The sequence below is a fragment of the Aethalodelphis obliquidens genome, unplaced genomic scaffold, assembly GCF_003676395.1.
Source record: "Aethalodelphis obliquidens isolate GAN/ISIS:26980383/991018 unplaced genomic scaffold, ASM367639v1 scaffold61, whole genome shotgun sequence".
In the NCBI taxonomy this organism is placed as follows: Eukaryota; Metazoa; Chordata; class Mammalia; order Artiodactyla; family Delphinidae; genus Aethalodelphis; species Aethalodelphis obliquidens.
In genome coordinates this window covers 5,986,196-6,002,651 of record NW_020838005.1, presented here as the reverse complement: position 1 = coordinate 6,002,651, position 16,456 = coordinate 5,986,196, and the positions used below count along the sequence as shown (strand labels likewise).

The window sequence follows — 16,456 nt, the reverse complement described above, 5'->3', positions numbered from 1 at the left end:
CTCAAATTTTAATGGAGTTAGTAAAGCTCTACCTTTCGAAATAACGCAGCAAAAGGATAACTGCATTTGATGAATGATTTCAACACTCAGTTCATTATGGACTTGTCAAAACATAGTAAGTTGTAGGAATAGCAGAAATTTATTTAATGATCAGCATCCTGGTTGTGCTTTCTTTAAAAATTCTAACAAAGGAAGGTAACACTAAATTACTGATTTAAATGGGAAAACGTCCCCAAATCAAAACAGATTGACACAGTATTTGATTAACGATTTCACATGTGTTCAGTTTTTTTTAATTTTTTAAGTCATTAGAAACTTTCATGTGATAAATCACTGCTCACCAAAAAGAACCTTTTTCTGAGTTCGAGTACTGAACATAATGAATAAGGAAAGAGAGACAGGGGAAGGCAGGGAAAGAGGGAACAACAAATAAAGAAACTCACAAAAATGGCATTCCATTCAACTAACAAACATTGGGCTCACACCAGTGGTTAGTTATTGGATTCCTTTGAACATATAATGAAAACTAAGAACCATCTCCCAAGGATGCACATACTTACACACATCTAAAATGCTGCATTACTTTTCCTGGGCTCCAAATAAAGAATCTTCATTTTTCTACCATGAGTTTCTAAACTGTCCACAACTGCTATTCTGTGGTCAATTCCTAGATGTAAACAAGATTACTGCCTCACTCAAGTTTTACGTGGCTTTATTAAGTCATATATCATTAAGATCGTGGGTAGAACAACAGCTGGCAAATTAATATATTCCTCCTACTTTAACAATCACTAGATTTGCTAGATTCGATGACTAAAAGAAAAATTAGAGCTAAAAGAAAAATTAGATAGAAGTTTACTGAAATTCCTGACACCTGTTAATATACTACTTTAAGAATTCAGAGCAACAACCAAAAAGAAATGTGCATGATGTTATACATTGTAAAAAATATGTTTGCTCAACTGTGATGGGAAACATACTAACCAAAAGTAGGTTAACAGTTAAAAAATATGATAGAGCCAAATGAAGTTTAATGCAGTAAAAAAATTACTCTTGTGATAACAATGCAATATGGAAATATGTATATATCATAATTACCTAAGGCTAAATTTAAAAGGGAAAATCACAGTTATACGCATGTTTTTATTACAAAACTATGAAAAAAATTCATACCAAAACAGACTAGAAAGAAATATATAAAATCATAATCATGATTATATTGCAGCGGTGAGAATATACAAATATTTTTTTCATTTTTCAAGTTTGTATGTAATAGATTTACATTACTTTATTATATTATTTTTTTCAGAAGCCAGGTATAGATTTTTTTTTTTTTTTTTTTGGCTGTGTTGGGTCTTCATTGCTGCGCGCGGGCTTTCTCTAGTTGAGGCGAGCGGGGGCTACTCTTCATTGTGGTGCACAGGCTTCTCATTGCGGTGGCTTCTCTTGTTGCAGAGCATGGGCTCTAGGCACGCAGGCTTCAGTAGTTGTGGCACGTGAGCTCAGTAGTTGTGGCTCGTGGGCTCTAGAGCACAGGCTCAGTAGTTGTGGTGCACAGGATGAGTTGCACTGCGGCATGTGGGATCTTCCTGGAACAGGGCTCGAACCCGTGTCCCCTGCATCGGCAGGCGGACTCTCAACCACTGCACCACCAAGGAAGCCCAAATACATACATTTTTTAAGGGAAAGAAAAAAATTCAAGGAAAAACATAAGCATATGCATTGTTCAAGTTACACATCACTAGATACCATTTTTCCTGTTTACAAGTGAATTGTTTGCTGCTAGTGAATATAACTAATATTTACTGAGTGTTTACTAAAATTGACTATCCTTAAGTCTCTGAAACAAGGATTCACTGCTAATTTTACTTCCCTGCATTCCTGGGATGAGGGAATTATATTAGTCAAGGTTCTCCAAAGAAACGGAACCAACAGGATTTATACAAATATATATATACAGAGAGATTCATTATGATGAATTGGCTCCCACAGTTATGGAGGCTGAGGAGTCCCATGAGCTACAGTCTGCAAGCTGGAGGCCCAGGAAAGGTGGTACTATAATTCTAGTCCAAACCTGAAAGCCTGAGAACCAATGATGTGAATCCCAGTCTAAGTCTGAAGGCCTGATAACCAGGAGCACTGACGCTCAAGGACAGGAGGAGACGGGTGTCCCAGCTCAAGCAAAGAGAGTGAATTCACCCTCCCTCTGCCATTTGGTTCTGTGCAGACCCTCAGTGGTTTGGACGATGCCCACCCGCACTGGTGAGGTTGATCTACTCAGTGTACTGATTCAAATGCTAATCTCTTCCAGAAACGCTCACAGACACACCCAGAAATGATGTTTTACCAGCTTTCTGGGCATCCCTTGGCCAAGTCAAGTCGACACATAAAATTAACCATCACAGGAATGATGACAGGGAATCTCTGGAGAAGGACAGGTAGAAAAGGAGCTGGGCAGCATTACCAAACATAAAAGGCCGCAAAGGTATCCAGGAGCCGTGCGGTGTGCCAAGCTGAGGCACCGTAGCCCCTGAAGTTCAGAAACTGAGGAGTTCACCGAATAAAATATTTCTGTATCTCACAGCGACTAACAGTGATGGTACCGAAGAGTACTGCACGCCTTCAGTATTCTCCACACATGGTATATAACAGGCTATTTTAGCAACCAGCCTTTCCTGACCATTGTCTATAGTACCACACAGACGGCCCCAGAGTCTATATCTTTTACATCTTCACTACATCCTCGTGATGTAAAACTTAAAATGACCAAACAAAAATTTATTGCAGGTAGAGAGATATTTAACCCCCTTTTATGCTTAATAAGGATCAAGATAAGACCTCTGATAGCAGGGAGAATGAACTAGCTCCAGCTGGACAAAGGTCTCCAAGGGGGGCCATGGGTGGCTGAAATAATCCTCCAGGGAACTGTTATATAACCAATGTCAAAATTTTTAGAAAGGTACTTAACTTAGGATAAGCAGAAGTTCTAAGAATAAAACTCCTCGTTGAAGCAATCAGATGTTTTATCTAGTGGCTTCCAGTATAACCTAAGCATTCTTTTATTTGGCTTCAAGTGTGTGTGTGGTTTAAACAAAGCAAGGTTTATTAATGGCAGAATTTCTCAGAATTTACAGTAGTCTAGTAAACAACATGAATATCATCAAAGAAGATGTAGTGTGCACTATTTTATTTAAAATATTTTAACCTTTTATTATAAAGTAAAACAGATACAGAAAAACCACATAAAACAGATGCAAAATTCAACGCCTATCATTACTCAAATGGCTTACTAACCACCACCCAGGTCAAGATTTAGAACTTTGCCACCCACCCCAGAAATCCCTCCTTGTATTACACCCCAGTCACAACTCCCTTCCTCCCCGCAAAACTAACCACTGTCTGAATTTTATAGTATTCACTTCCTTATGTTTCTTTATATTTTTATCACTCAAGTTATCTATTCTGATACTATACTTTGGTCTTGCTCATTTAAAAAAATCTGATTATGTCTTTAAAGTTCTTTCAATTGACAGGTTCCCTCTCCATTCCTTCCCTTTTAATTTATCTATTGAAGAAAACATGAGCCACTTGACCTGCAGAATTTCCCACAGTGTGGATTTTGCCAATTGCATTCTTGTGGTGCAATTCAACTTGTTCCTCTATCCTCAATATTTCCTGCAAATTTGCTGCTGGATCCAGAGGCGTGATCAACCTCAGATTTCATCCTTTAGGCAAAACTATAGGTGGTACTATGTAATTTTTTAAACTTTTTAAAAGATTTTTTCCAGCTTTATTGGTATATAATTGACATATGACATTTATAACGTCATCACGTATTTGACACACATATATACTGTGAAATAATTAAAACAATAAGGTTAGTTAACACATTTATCACCTCACACAATTACAATCTTTTTGTAGTGAGAATATTTAAAATCTACTCTCTTGGTAACTGTCAACTATAAAGTACAGTATCATTAACTATAGTCACCATGATGAATATTAGATCCCCAGAACTTACTCATCTTATAACTGTAAGTTTGTAAACAATTCCCCCAACAACCTCTGGAAACCACCATACTACTCTCTGTTCTATGAATTTGTCTGTTTTTTTTAGCTTCTAATGTAAGTGAAATTATACAGTATTTGTCTTTCTCTGTATGACTTATTTCATTTAGGATAATGCCCTAAAGGTCTACCCACATTGTCACAAATAACAGAATTCCTTTGTTTTTTATGGCTAATATTACATTATGTATGTGTATATATATATACGCACACACACATACATATATATATTTATATACACATCAATAGCACACCATCCTTATCCATTAGTCTGTTAATAGCCATTTAGGTTGTTTCCATCATTAGGTTGGCTATGGCTGATAATGCTGGAATGACCACAGGAGTGCAGATATCTCTTCGAGATACTGATTTCATTTCCTTTGGATATATACCCAGAAGTGGGATTGCTTGATTATTCGGTAGTTCTATTTCTAATTTCTGAGGAACCTCCATTCTGTTTTCCATAATGGCTTTACCTACTTACATTCCCACCAACAGTGCACTAGGGTTCTCTTTTCTCCACATCCTTGCCATCCTTGTTATCTTTTGCCTTTTCAGCAGTAGCCATTCTAACAGATGTGAAGTGATATCTCATTGTGGGTTTGATTTGCATTTCCCTGATGATCAGTGATGTTGAGCATCTTTTCATGTACTTGACCATTTGTAAGTCTTCTTAGAAAAATGTCTATTCAGGTCCTCTGCCATTTTCAATCAGATAATTTGGAGGGGTTTTTTTTGAGGGAGGGTTATTGAATTGTATGTGTTCCCTATATATTTTGGATATTAACCCCTTATCTGATACATGGTTTGCAAATATTTTCTCCATTCCATTGCTTCTTCATTCTGCTGTTTCCGTGGCTGTGCATAAGCTTTTTAGTTTGATGTAATGTCACTTGTTTATTTTTGCTTTGTTGCCTGTGCTTTTGGTGTCATATCCAAAATATCATTGCCAAGGCCAATGTCAAGGAATTTTTTTTCTCTCTGTTTCCTTCTAGGAGTTCTATGGTTTCAGATCTTTACATTCAAGTCGTCAATTCATTTCAAGTTAATTTTTGTGAGTGGTGTGAGATGGGGTCCATTTTTTTGTATGTGAATATCCATTTCTCTCGACATCATTTATTTAATAGACTTTTCCCCACTGAGTATTCTTGGCTCCATTGTCAAGTGTTAGTTGACCATATATGCATGAGCTTATTTTCGGGCTCTCTTCTCTTCTCTTCTCTTGTCTTCTATTCTATTTCATTGGTCTATGTGTCTGTTTTTATTGCAGTAACATATTGTTTTGATTACTATAGTTTTGTAGTATAATTTGAAATCAGGAAGTGTGATGCCTTCAGCTTTGTTCTTCTTTCTCAAAATTGATTTGGCTCTTTGGGATCTTTTTTGGTTCCATACACATTTTAGGATTATTTTTTCTATTTCTGTAAAAAATGCCATTGGAATTTTGATATTGGGTTTGATGTGGAATTACATTTAATCTATAGAATGGCCTTGGGTAGTATGGACATTTTAAAATGTTAATCTTTCCAACCCATGAACATGAGATATCTCTCCTCTTATTTGTGCCTTCTTCAATTTCTTTCATCAATGTCTTATAGTTTACAGTATAAATATTTGTCACTTCCTTGGGTAAATTTATTCCTGATTATTTTATTGCTTTTGATGCTATTGTGAGTGAGACTGTTTTCTCTATTTCTCTTTCAGATATTTCATTTTTACTGTATGGAAATGCAACTGATTTTCATATGTTACATTACTGTAACTTTACTGAATTCATTGATTACTTTTAACAGTTTTTTGGTGAAGTCTTTAGGGTATTCTATATATAAGACCATGTCATTGACAGACAATTTTACTTCTTCCTTTCTGATAGGATACCTTTAATTTCCATTTCTTGCCTAATTGCTCTGGATAAGATTTCCAGTATTATGTTGAATAGGCGTATAGAGAGTGTCTTGTTTCTGATCCCGACAGAAAAGCTTTCAGCTTTTCACCACTGACTATGACATTATCTGTGGGTCTGTCATATTTGGCCTTTATTACATTGAAGTATGTTTCTCCTATACCTCTCAAATTTGTCTGAGAGCTTTTGTCATGAAAGGGTGTTGAATTTTGGCAAGTGATTTTTTCTGCATCTATTGAGAGTCATGATTTTTATCCTTCATTCTATTAATCTGGTATATCTCATTTACTGATTTGCAGCTGTTGACCCATCCTTGCATTCCAGGGATAAATCCTGCTTGATCATGGTATGTGATCCTTCCAATGTGCTGTTGAATTTGATTTGCTAATATTTTGTTGAGAATTTTTGCATCTACATTATTCAGTGATCCTGGCTTGTAGTTTTCTTCCCTTGTAGCATCTTTATCTGGCTTTTATATCAGGGTAATGCTGGCCTCATAAAATTAGTTTGAGACTGTCCCCTCCTCTTCAGTTTTTTTGGAAGAGTTTGAGGACTAGCGTTAATTCTTCTTTAAATGTTTGGCAGAATTTGCCAGTGAAGATATCTGGTCCTGGGTCTTTTTGAGGGGGCAGGATTTTTTTATTACTATCTCAGTCTCCTTAATTGGTTTGCTCAGATTTTCTGTCTTCATGATTCAGTCTTGGTGGGTTGTATGTTTCTAGGCACTTACGCATTTCTTCTAGGTTATCCAATTTGTTGGTGTATACTTTTTCACAGCAGTCTTTTATGATCCTTTGTATTTCTGTGGTATCAGTTGTAATGTCTCATTTATAGTTTTGTTTATTTGAGCCCACTCTCCTTTATTCTTGGTTAGTCTAGCTAAAGGCTTATCAATTCTGTTTATCTTTTTCAAAAAAACAACTCTTAGTTTCAATGATTTTTTTCTGTTTTCTTTCTAGTCTTGATTTCATTTACTTCTGCTGTGATCTTTATTATTTCCTTCCTTCTGGTAACTTTGGGCTTAGATTATTCTTTTTCTAAATCCTTAAGGTGTAAAGTAAGGTTGTTTATTTGAGATATTTCTTTTTCTTCAATGTACGCATTTATCACTATAAGCTTCCCTCTTGGGAATGTTTTTACTGCATCCTATAAGTTTTGGTATTTGTGTTTTCATTTTCATTTGTCTCAAAATACTTTCTTGAATTCCCTTTTGATTTCTTCTTTAACTCAGGAGTGTATAGTTTGATTTCCACTACTTTTGAATATTTCAGTTTTCCTCCTGTTATTTATTTCCACTTTCATACCATTGTGTTTGGAAAACATACTAGATGTAATTTCAGTTTTCTTAAATTTGTTAAGGCTTGCTTTGTGGCCTAATATATATTCGATCCTGGAGAATATTCCATGTGTGCTTGCAAAGAATGTGTATTCTGGTGCTGTTGGATGGAATATTCTGTATATGTCTGTCAGGTATATTTAGTTTCTAGTGTTATTCATATCTACTGTTTCCTTATTAATTTTCTGTCTGGGTGATCTACCGGATGTTAAAAGAGGGGTATTGACGTCTACTACTATTATTTTATTGCTGCCTATTTCTCCCTTCAGTTCTGTTAATATTTGCCTTAAATATTTAGATGTTCCAGTGCTGGATACATATATTTACAATTGTTATATCCTCTTGATGAATTAATCCCTTTGTCACTGTGCAGTCACCTTCTTTGTCTCTTGTGACCAATTCTGAACGAAAGTCTATTTTATCTGATATAAGTATAGTCACTCCTGTTATCTGTTGGTTACCATTTGCATGGAGTATCTTTTTCCATCCCTTTGCTTTCTACCTATGTGTGTACTTAAAGCTAGTGTGAGTCTCTTATAGGCAGCATATTGTTGAATACTGTTTTTTTTTTTAAATCCATTCAGCCACTATGTGTCTTTTGAATGAAGAATTTAGTTCATTTATGTTTAAAGTAATTACTGATAGGTAAGAACTTTCTATTGCCATTTTACTCATTATTTTCTGACTGCCTTTTTTTTTTACTTCCTTCTTTCTTTTTCCTCTCTTACTGTCTTCCTTTATAATTTGTCTTTTGTAATGGTATTCTTTAATACCTTTGTCTTTTGTGTAACTATTATAGGTTTTTTCCTTTGTGGTTACCATAAGGCTTACATTAAACATCTTATAGATATAATAGTCTATTTTAAGCTGATAACTTAGCTTCGATTACGTACAAAAACTCTATACTTTTACTTCTCTTTCCCTCACGTTTTATGCTATTGATGTCACACTTTACATTTTTTATATTGTTTATCTGTTAATAAGTTACTACAGCTATAGTTATTTTTAATATTATTGGTTTTTAACTTTTCTACTAGAGTTAAAGTGATTTACACACCTCCATTACAGAATTAGGGTGTTCTGCATTTGACTGCATTTTTACCTTTACCAGTCAGTTTTATACTTTTATATATTTTCACGTTGTTTACTTAGCATCCTTTCATTTCGACTTGAAGAACTCTCTTAACTTTTCTTCTAAGGCAGGTCTAGTGGTGATGAACTCCCATAGCTTTTGTTTATCTGGGAATGTCTTTAACTCTTCTTCATTTCTGAAGGACAGTTTTGTTTGGTATAGTATTCTTACCTGGCAGTTTTTTCTTTCAGCACTTTGAATATACCATCCCACCACCTACTGGTCTGCAAGGTTTCTGCAGAGAAATCCACTGATAGCCTCATGGAGATCCCCTTGCATAGGACAAGTCATTTTCTCTTGCTGCTTTCAAAATTCTACCCTTGTCTTTGGCTTTTAACATTTTAATTACAATGTATCTCAGAGTAATGTTCTTTGGGTTGATCCTGCTTGGGGTCCTTTGAGCTTCCAATACTTGCGTGTCATTATCATTCCCAAGACTTGCAAAGTTTTCAGCTATTATTTCTTTAAATAATCTTTTCGCTCCTTTCTCTCTCTCTTCTCCTTCTAGGACTCCCATGATGGAAATTTTCAAACACTTGAGGGTATCACATAATTCGCATAAGTTTTCTTCACTCTTTTTCATTCTTTGTCCTTTTTGTTCCTCTAACTAGCTAATTTCAAATGATTTGTCTTTGCGTTCGCTGATTAATTCTTCTACATGAACAAATCTGTTGTTGAAATTCTCTACTGAACTTCAACATTTCATTGTATTCTTCAGCTCCAATAATTCTGTTTACCTCTTTTTATGGTTTTATTTCTTTATTAAACTTTTCACTTTATTCATGCATCATTTTCTTGATTTTGTTTAGTTGTCTACCTGTGTTCTCTTGCATTTCATTCAATTTCTTTAAGACGATTATTTTGAATTCGTTGTCAGGCAAAGCACAGATCTCCGTTTCTTTGCCTTTAGAGCTGTATTCGTTTCTTTTGGCGGTGTCATATTTGCCTGATTCTTCATGATCCATGTAGCCTTGCATTAGTGACTATGCATTTTTCAAAATTTTATTTTATTGAAGTATAGTTGATTTACAATGTGTTAATTTCTGTTGTACAGCAAAGTGATTCAGTTATACATATATATACATTCTAGGGTCTGTGCATTTGAAGGAGCAAACACTTCTTCCAGTCTTTACAGACTGGTTTCTATGTTCTTTGGTCAGGAAGCACATAATGTCTGGCCATCTCTCTTTTTGTGATGTTAGCATCTACTGATGCTCAATGCTTAGATGTGTTAATTCCTTGAGAGCTGCAAAATGGTGATTTTCAATTCTCTCACTTCTTTTTCATTCATTAGTTGAAATACCTTTATAGTGAAAAGCTTCCCCTCAACTATTATTTTGTTACTCGGTGGTACAGTTCATAAAATAAAGGGAAGATAAATGTTGGATTATGTCCATTGACTTAGCAGTCTTCAAGATGATGAACTTGCCCACTCCAAGGTTTACCAATTTTTTTTAAGATTTTTTTTTTTAATTTATGGCTGCCTGGGGTCTTTGTTGCTGTGCGCAGGCTATCTCTAGTGGCAGCGAGCAGGGGCTACTCTTTGTTGCAGTGCACAGGCTTCTCATTGCAGTGGCTTCTCTTGTTGTGAAGCATGGGCTCTAGGTGCACAGGCTTCAGTAGTTGTGGCATGCGGGCTCAGTAGTTGTGGCTCATGGGCTCTAGAGTGCAGGTTCAGTAGTTGTAGCACACGGGCTTAGTTGCTCCACGGCATGTGGGATCTTCCCAGACCAGGGCTTGAACCCGTGTGCCCTACACTGGCAGGCAGATTCTTAACCACTGTGCTACCAGGGAAGTCCGACCAATTAGTTTTTAAAATATCATTATAAACACATTTATTTAAACATATTTGATATGTTTCACCTTTCAGTTACCCCTCTCTTGTAAGCTCTACCTGTCATATCTTTGGCTAGGGAGAGCCTCTTCAAATTGTCTCCTGAGTCCCTTTTGAAATACTCTCAATAGTCTCTTACTGCTTCCTTGCTATCTGGTATGACAGGATGTTCCAGGCTTGTATATTTCCTACCCCATGTCTGGAATCAGCCATTTCTCCAAGAAGGCTTGTTTCTTTAAATGAGACTAGGTATCTCAAGACCATCACTTGGGTACTAGTGATACTTACTGCAGAGTGCCCAGCTATGAGACCATGTGGCTAAAACTGCCCATCAAAATCTAAGTCTTGTCAGACCCACCAAATCATAATGTCAAAAGAGTGCAACAGCAATCCATCACAAGACAGAAGCTGTGCGTCTGGAATCACACATAACCAGGACCAGGTGGTCTTGTAGGAATAGTAGCCAGACTCCCACAGCGTCCACCAGGGTTGCACCAAAACCACTCCCTCAGTTCACACCTATGGATGTAAGGGGATGTTATACAACCAGCTGAAGGACAAGAAAAAGGCTGGATTTTGGTTTATAAATGGTTGGCTTACTATATACAGATGCAAGCCAAAAATTCATAGCAGCCACACTGTAGTCTCACTCAGGAGTGGCCATAATAAATAGTGATAAAGGAAAATCCTCCCAACTGGTGACCTTCAAACAGTGCACCAGTCACCCACTTCATGTGGAAGGGAAATAGCCCAACTTTAGAAATCAAGCCTTTAGAAAATGGCTTGGCTGGCTAGTGAGAATCCAGAAACAAAAATACTGAAAGATCAGGAACAAGGAAATCTGAGGTAGAAACATGTGGATGGACATAGGAGTGAGTATGTGCTAGGAAGATATCTGCATCACATGTTAAAGCCAGTCAGCGGGCATCCACCAAGAAAGAGGCACTAAACAACAAAGCTGACAAAGTGACCTGGCTTTGTTGGTCAGCCTGGTCAGCCTGTTCCATTGGCCACCCCAGTACTGGCAAGATGGGCACAGGAACAAAGTGGCCATGGTGGCAGAGATGGAGTCAACATTGGCACAACAGTGGACTCCCACTTACCAAGTTTTATCCACTATTGCCGTCACCAAATATCAACTCCAAGCACCTGGTACAGCACCATTTCTCAAGGGGAACAACCAACCACTGGGTGGCAAAGGGGAAACGCTGGGCTCCTTCCATGCTGAAAGGGCCAGTGGTTTGTTCTCACAGTAACAGACATATTCCAAGCGTGGGTTTCACTTTCCTGCTTTCAGAATCTCAGCCAACTACTGTTACATGTAACACTGTTTCAGACCAGGAGACCGGGTTGACAGCACAAAAGATGCAGCAATGAACCCATGACTACAGTTTCCACCTATCTTATTATATACCACACCACCCAGAAGCTGCCGTCCTGATTAAGCACTGGAACATCCCCGAGGCACAGTTGCAGCACCAGTTCAGGGACAATTCTCTGTGAGGGTACAGTGCTATCTTTCAGAACACTAAATATGCAGTGAATCAATGACCCCAAAGATACTGGGGTACTGTGTCCCAAAAAAGAAAAATACATGTATTAGAAAAAAGGGGTGAAAACAGGATTGGCTCCACTTACCATCATTCCTAATGACCCATTGGGAGACTTTGTACTTCCTGTCCCAGAACTCTTGGCTCTGTAGATAGAGTTAGAGGTCCTGGTCCCCCAAAGGGTACAGGTTCATCAGGGGACACAGCAAGAGTCCACTGAATTATATGCTGCTGCTGTTGCCTAGGCACTTTGGCTCCTTGTGTCCAGGGACAAGCAAGCAAAAAGAGCTTGCCAGGTGGAACTGACCCACAAGCAGTGTAGGAGATCTCTCTTGGGCCTTGAAAACATTTGGTGTCACAAGTTATATAAATTTTAGCCAATGAGATGTTTCAGAATTTTACCTCATTGTGATTTTAACATATACTTGGCTAATTACCAGTAAGGTTAAGCATCTTTTCATATTGTATATTGGCCATTCATGTTTTCGCTTTTGTAAATTGCTTTTGTCCATTTTTCTACTAGATTATATTTTTCTTGTTGATTTGTTGGAGTTTTTATATATTCAGAACACTAATTCTTTTGTCAATTTTATGTTTGCAGATATCATCTTGTATCTGATGTGCCTTTTACCTTCATTTGATGCCTATTGTCATGCAAGTATTTCAAATTTTAATTGTGGTTAAATTTCTCTATATTTTCCTTTATAATTTGTGTCTTTTGTATATAATGCATAAGAACTCTTTCTATACATTAAAGTCATAAAGATAGTATCCTATATTTTCAGAACTTTTAGTTCTGATCTTCATTTTAGGTTGCTAATCCATCTGGAAATAATTTTTTGTGTAGGGTATGAAGTAGGAATTCAATTTACTTTTTTCCATATGGATAACCAAGTATCCAAAATAAATTATTATTTATTAAGTAATCTATTACCTCCTCATTCATCTCTAATGTCATCTCTATATCATTATGAGTGATCCTCTTTCTGGGCTATCTGTTATATTCCAATCATTTGTCTGTTCCTGCACTAATAACACACTGCTCTTCATTCACATATTCAACAAATATTTATTCGTTGCTTACCATGTGCCAAGAAGTGCTCTCAGCACATGGAATACAAGAGTGAACAAAACAAATATCCTAACCTCTTACAGAGCTTACACTTTAGTGGCAAAAGACAAATAATATACACTAAAAATAAGAAATAAGCACACAGGGCTTCCCTGGTGGCGCAGTGGTTGAGAGTCCGCCTGCCGATGCAGGGGACACGGGTTCATGCCCCAGTCCGGGAAGATCCCACATGCCGCGGAGCGGCTGGGCCCGTGAGCCATGGCCGCTGAGCCTGTGCGTCTGGAGCCTGTGCTCCGCAACGGGAGAGGCCACAGCAGTGAGAGGACCGCGTACCGCAAAAAAAAAAAAAAAAGAAAGAAAGAAAGAAATAAGCACACAATATAGCAAGTAAGAGGTAAAGCGCTATTAAAAAAGAAAAGAAAAGAAAAGTAGAACAGAGTCAGAGGGATCAGGAGTGCTGGGGAAGGTGCAATATTAAATAAGGTCTTGGGGTGGACCTCAAAGAGACGGTGACTTCAATCAAGACTTGAAGGCAGTAAGGAGGTCACTCATTCAGCTATCTGGGGTACGCAGTGTTCCAGGCAGAGAAAAGCATCACTACAAAGGCACCAAGAACATGCCTGCTATGTTTAAGTGGCAGGAAAGAAGCCAGGATGGCTTGGGTGGAGTGAGCAGGGGGAAGCAGTGGGACATGGATCAGGTAAGCCGGATCGTGTAGGGCCTTGGGGGCTACTGCAAGGACTTTGGATTTTACTCCGAGTGAAATGAATAGCCATGGCTGAGTTCTGGGCAGGAGAGGAGAATGACATAACTCATGTTTTACAAGGTTCGCTCTGGCTGTTCTCTGCTGAGAACAGACTGGAGTGGACTAACCACAGAAGCAGGGAATGCTTAGGAAACTACTGCTATAGCCCAAGTGAGAGATACGGGTGGGTCAGACCTGGGAATAGCAGGGGAAGTCACAAGTCATGATCAGATTTGGGATACTTTTTGTAGAACCAAAAGGATTTCCTGACAGATCGGAAGCAGGGTTTGAGAGAAACAGAGACAAGGATGATTCTAACTGATTTTAACAGTTTTATATCTCCCTGTCCCATTATTATTCTCCTTCCTTTATCTCATTTTATTGCATTGGCTAGGACCTTCCACACAATGCTGAATAACAGGGGTGATGGTGGGAAGCCTTGTCTCATCCTAATGTTAGAGAGAATGCTCCAATAAGGATGAGGTTTGCTGTAGGTTTTCAGCTTTTTCAGGTTAGGAAAGTTTCCTTCCATTCCTAGTTGTAAAGAAAGAGCTTTTTGCCATGAATGAGATTTGAGTTTTAACAATGCTTGCATTCTTTTGAGATGATCATAGGGTTTCCAAATCCTGTAATTTCTTAAAGTAATATATTACATTTATAAATTTTTCTGAACCATCCTTCAGTAAACTTTACCTACTCATAATGCCTTTTAATACTGAAGAACTACTTTTCCTAATATGTTATTTCAATTTTTTTCATTTATGTTCATAAGGAAAATACGTCATAATTTTATTGCCTTATACTAACTTGTCCAGAATTAGAATCAAGGTTATATTGGCCTCATAAAATGGACTGGTTAACATTTCTTTTTTTCTCTTTTTTTTTTTCTCCTATGTAATGTTGCATTAGAAAAATCTATTTGTTCCTTGGAGTTACAATAAAACTTTCTGAACCACCTAGACCTTGTGTCTTTGGAGAGGAGAAGGGAGGGATTAGGAAAAACTAGCTGTCTCATTGTTATGTGTTTATTCAAGTTTTCCTATTTCTATTTTTGTTTTTAGACGTTTTCATCACAGAACAAATCTTGGCTTTCACTGATCCTCTTTTTTTTTTTTTGGTTCGTTTTCTATGTCTGCTCTTTCTTTATGGTTATCCTGTTGTACAGTTTACTTTTATTCTGTTCCTTTCCTACTTTCTTGATATGAATACTTAGCTTATTTAATTTTCAAGTGTTCTTGTTTTTTGATAAATGTATTTAAGGCTATATATTTTCCTCTAAGTTTTGCTTTAAATATATCCCACATATTTAAATATGCAGCACTTTCCTCATCATTCTTTTCTGAATATTTTATAATTTCCAAGTTACTTCCTTTTAACTCAAGGATTAGTTAAGGGTGTACAATTTAGTTTCCAAATATATGGCCTGTTTCTTATACTAGCTTTTCATTTTGATGCATTGTACTTAGAGAACATGGTCTTTATTGTGTTCTTTTGAAATCTGTTGAGACTTATTTTATGGCCTACTGCAAGACACAGGTGAACCTTGGAGTCCTGGAGCATAAGAGGTGTCTTTTACAGAATATAAACAAATGGTTCTTTAAAGAATATTTTATCCCAAGGTGATAACTGATGCCAGTGGTCTGCAGACTACAATTGTTAAAACTTGTTACTTGATAAAAATTTTCCAAAACTCCTGCTGGATTTTTAAAACTTTAGAGTTACCTTTAGATTCCTGCATTTATACTCAAACTTTTTACCTGTCATTTCTCATGAATATTATCTGTGGCTATGGGATTTTTTAATACTTTTGGGAATTACTTTATTTTCCCTTAGCATTTATGATACTCAGCTGAAATCTTCAGAAAGAACTTTAAAGAAACTTCAAATTTTCAAAAAGCCCTTTGCATTCATACTGCAATTTTTGACCTGATGAGTAAAGATCTGTAATTTTTGAAATGCTGTTTTTCTAAAAATAAATGAGAAGCTGACCACTACAACTCTGGCACATTTGAAGGCAGTCTTACTTACCTGCCTCAGGACTCTGCATAAACTGGCTAGAACAAGTTCTGCTCCCTAGTATATTCCATGCTCTGCTCACTAGCATGCCCCCTTCTCCTGCTCTGCCTGCGACGGGTGTCACTGAATAACAGCCTTCAGACATCAGGTAGGTTAGGAAGAATGCTCCATCCTGTCAGACTGCAAACGAAAAGGAGGCTGGGCTTTCAACAGTACATGTGCAGGCACCCATGTTCCTTTCACATTTCATCCAAATATCCCCTCTCTTCCAGCTCTTTTCCCTACTTTTAGACTTTACTCAGAACACAGCCACGTTCGCAATCATTTCCAGGGTTACCTCCACGACTAGGATCCTGGAAAGGTAGACAGGATAGCGAGCGTGACACAGCCACCCCACTTCTGAGATCGCATACTCCCCCCCAACTCCTTTGCAGTTTGACAGCTCGAGCTCACAAAGTCACTTTGCCCGTTTTAACTTGCTGTAAGGTACACTTTCCTTTTTCTGCATTTAAAGCAGCCTTTTTCTATATAGTTCAAACCACATATCCTCTATTTGGAAATGGCTCTTAACCCACAGGTCTAACCCCTGACCATCCACCTAAGAAAGCTTTAGAAAGATCCATTTCCAACTCCCTGCTGGGTATCTCCACCTGGAAGGCTCCCTGACACCTTGAATTCAAAACATCTAATACCTAGTTAACCAACCAAGCCAGCATCTTCTTCTGATGTCTCTGTTTTAATTACACTGGAATTTTCCCACATCCTTAATAGGAAAGGTGAGAATCACCATTTTTCTT

At 37.4% G+C, this 16,456-nt stretch overlaps 1 protein-coding gene across 5 annotated transcripts in view; it reads right to left on the bottom strand.

Annotated features, from left to right (window-relative positions):
* The window catches only part of MSRA (methionine sulfoxide reductase A), a 371,535-nt gene that overhangs the window by 191,746 nt on the left and 163,333 nt on the right, over positions 1-16,456 (bottom strand). The window lies entirely within an intron of this gene.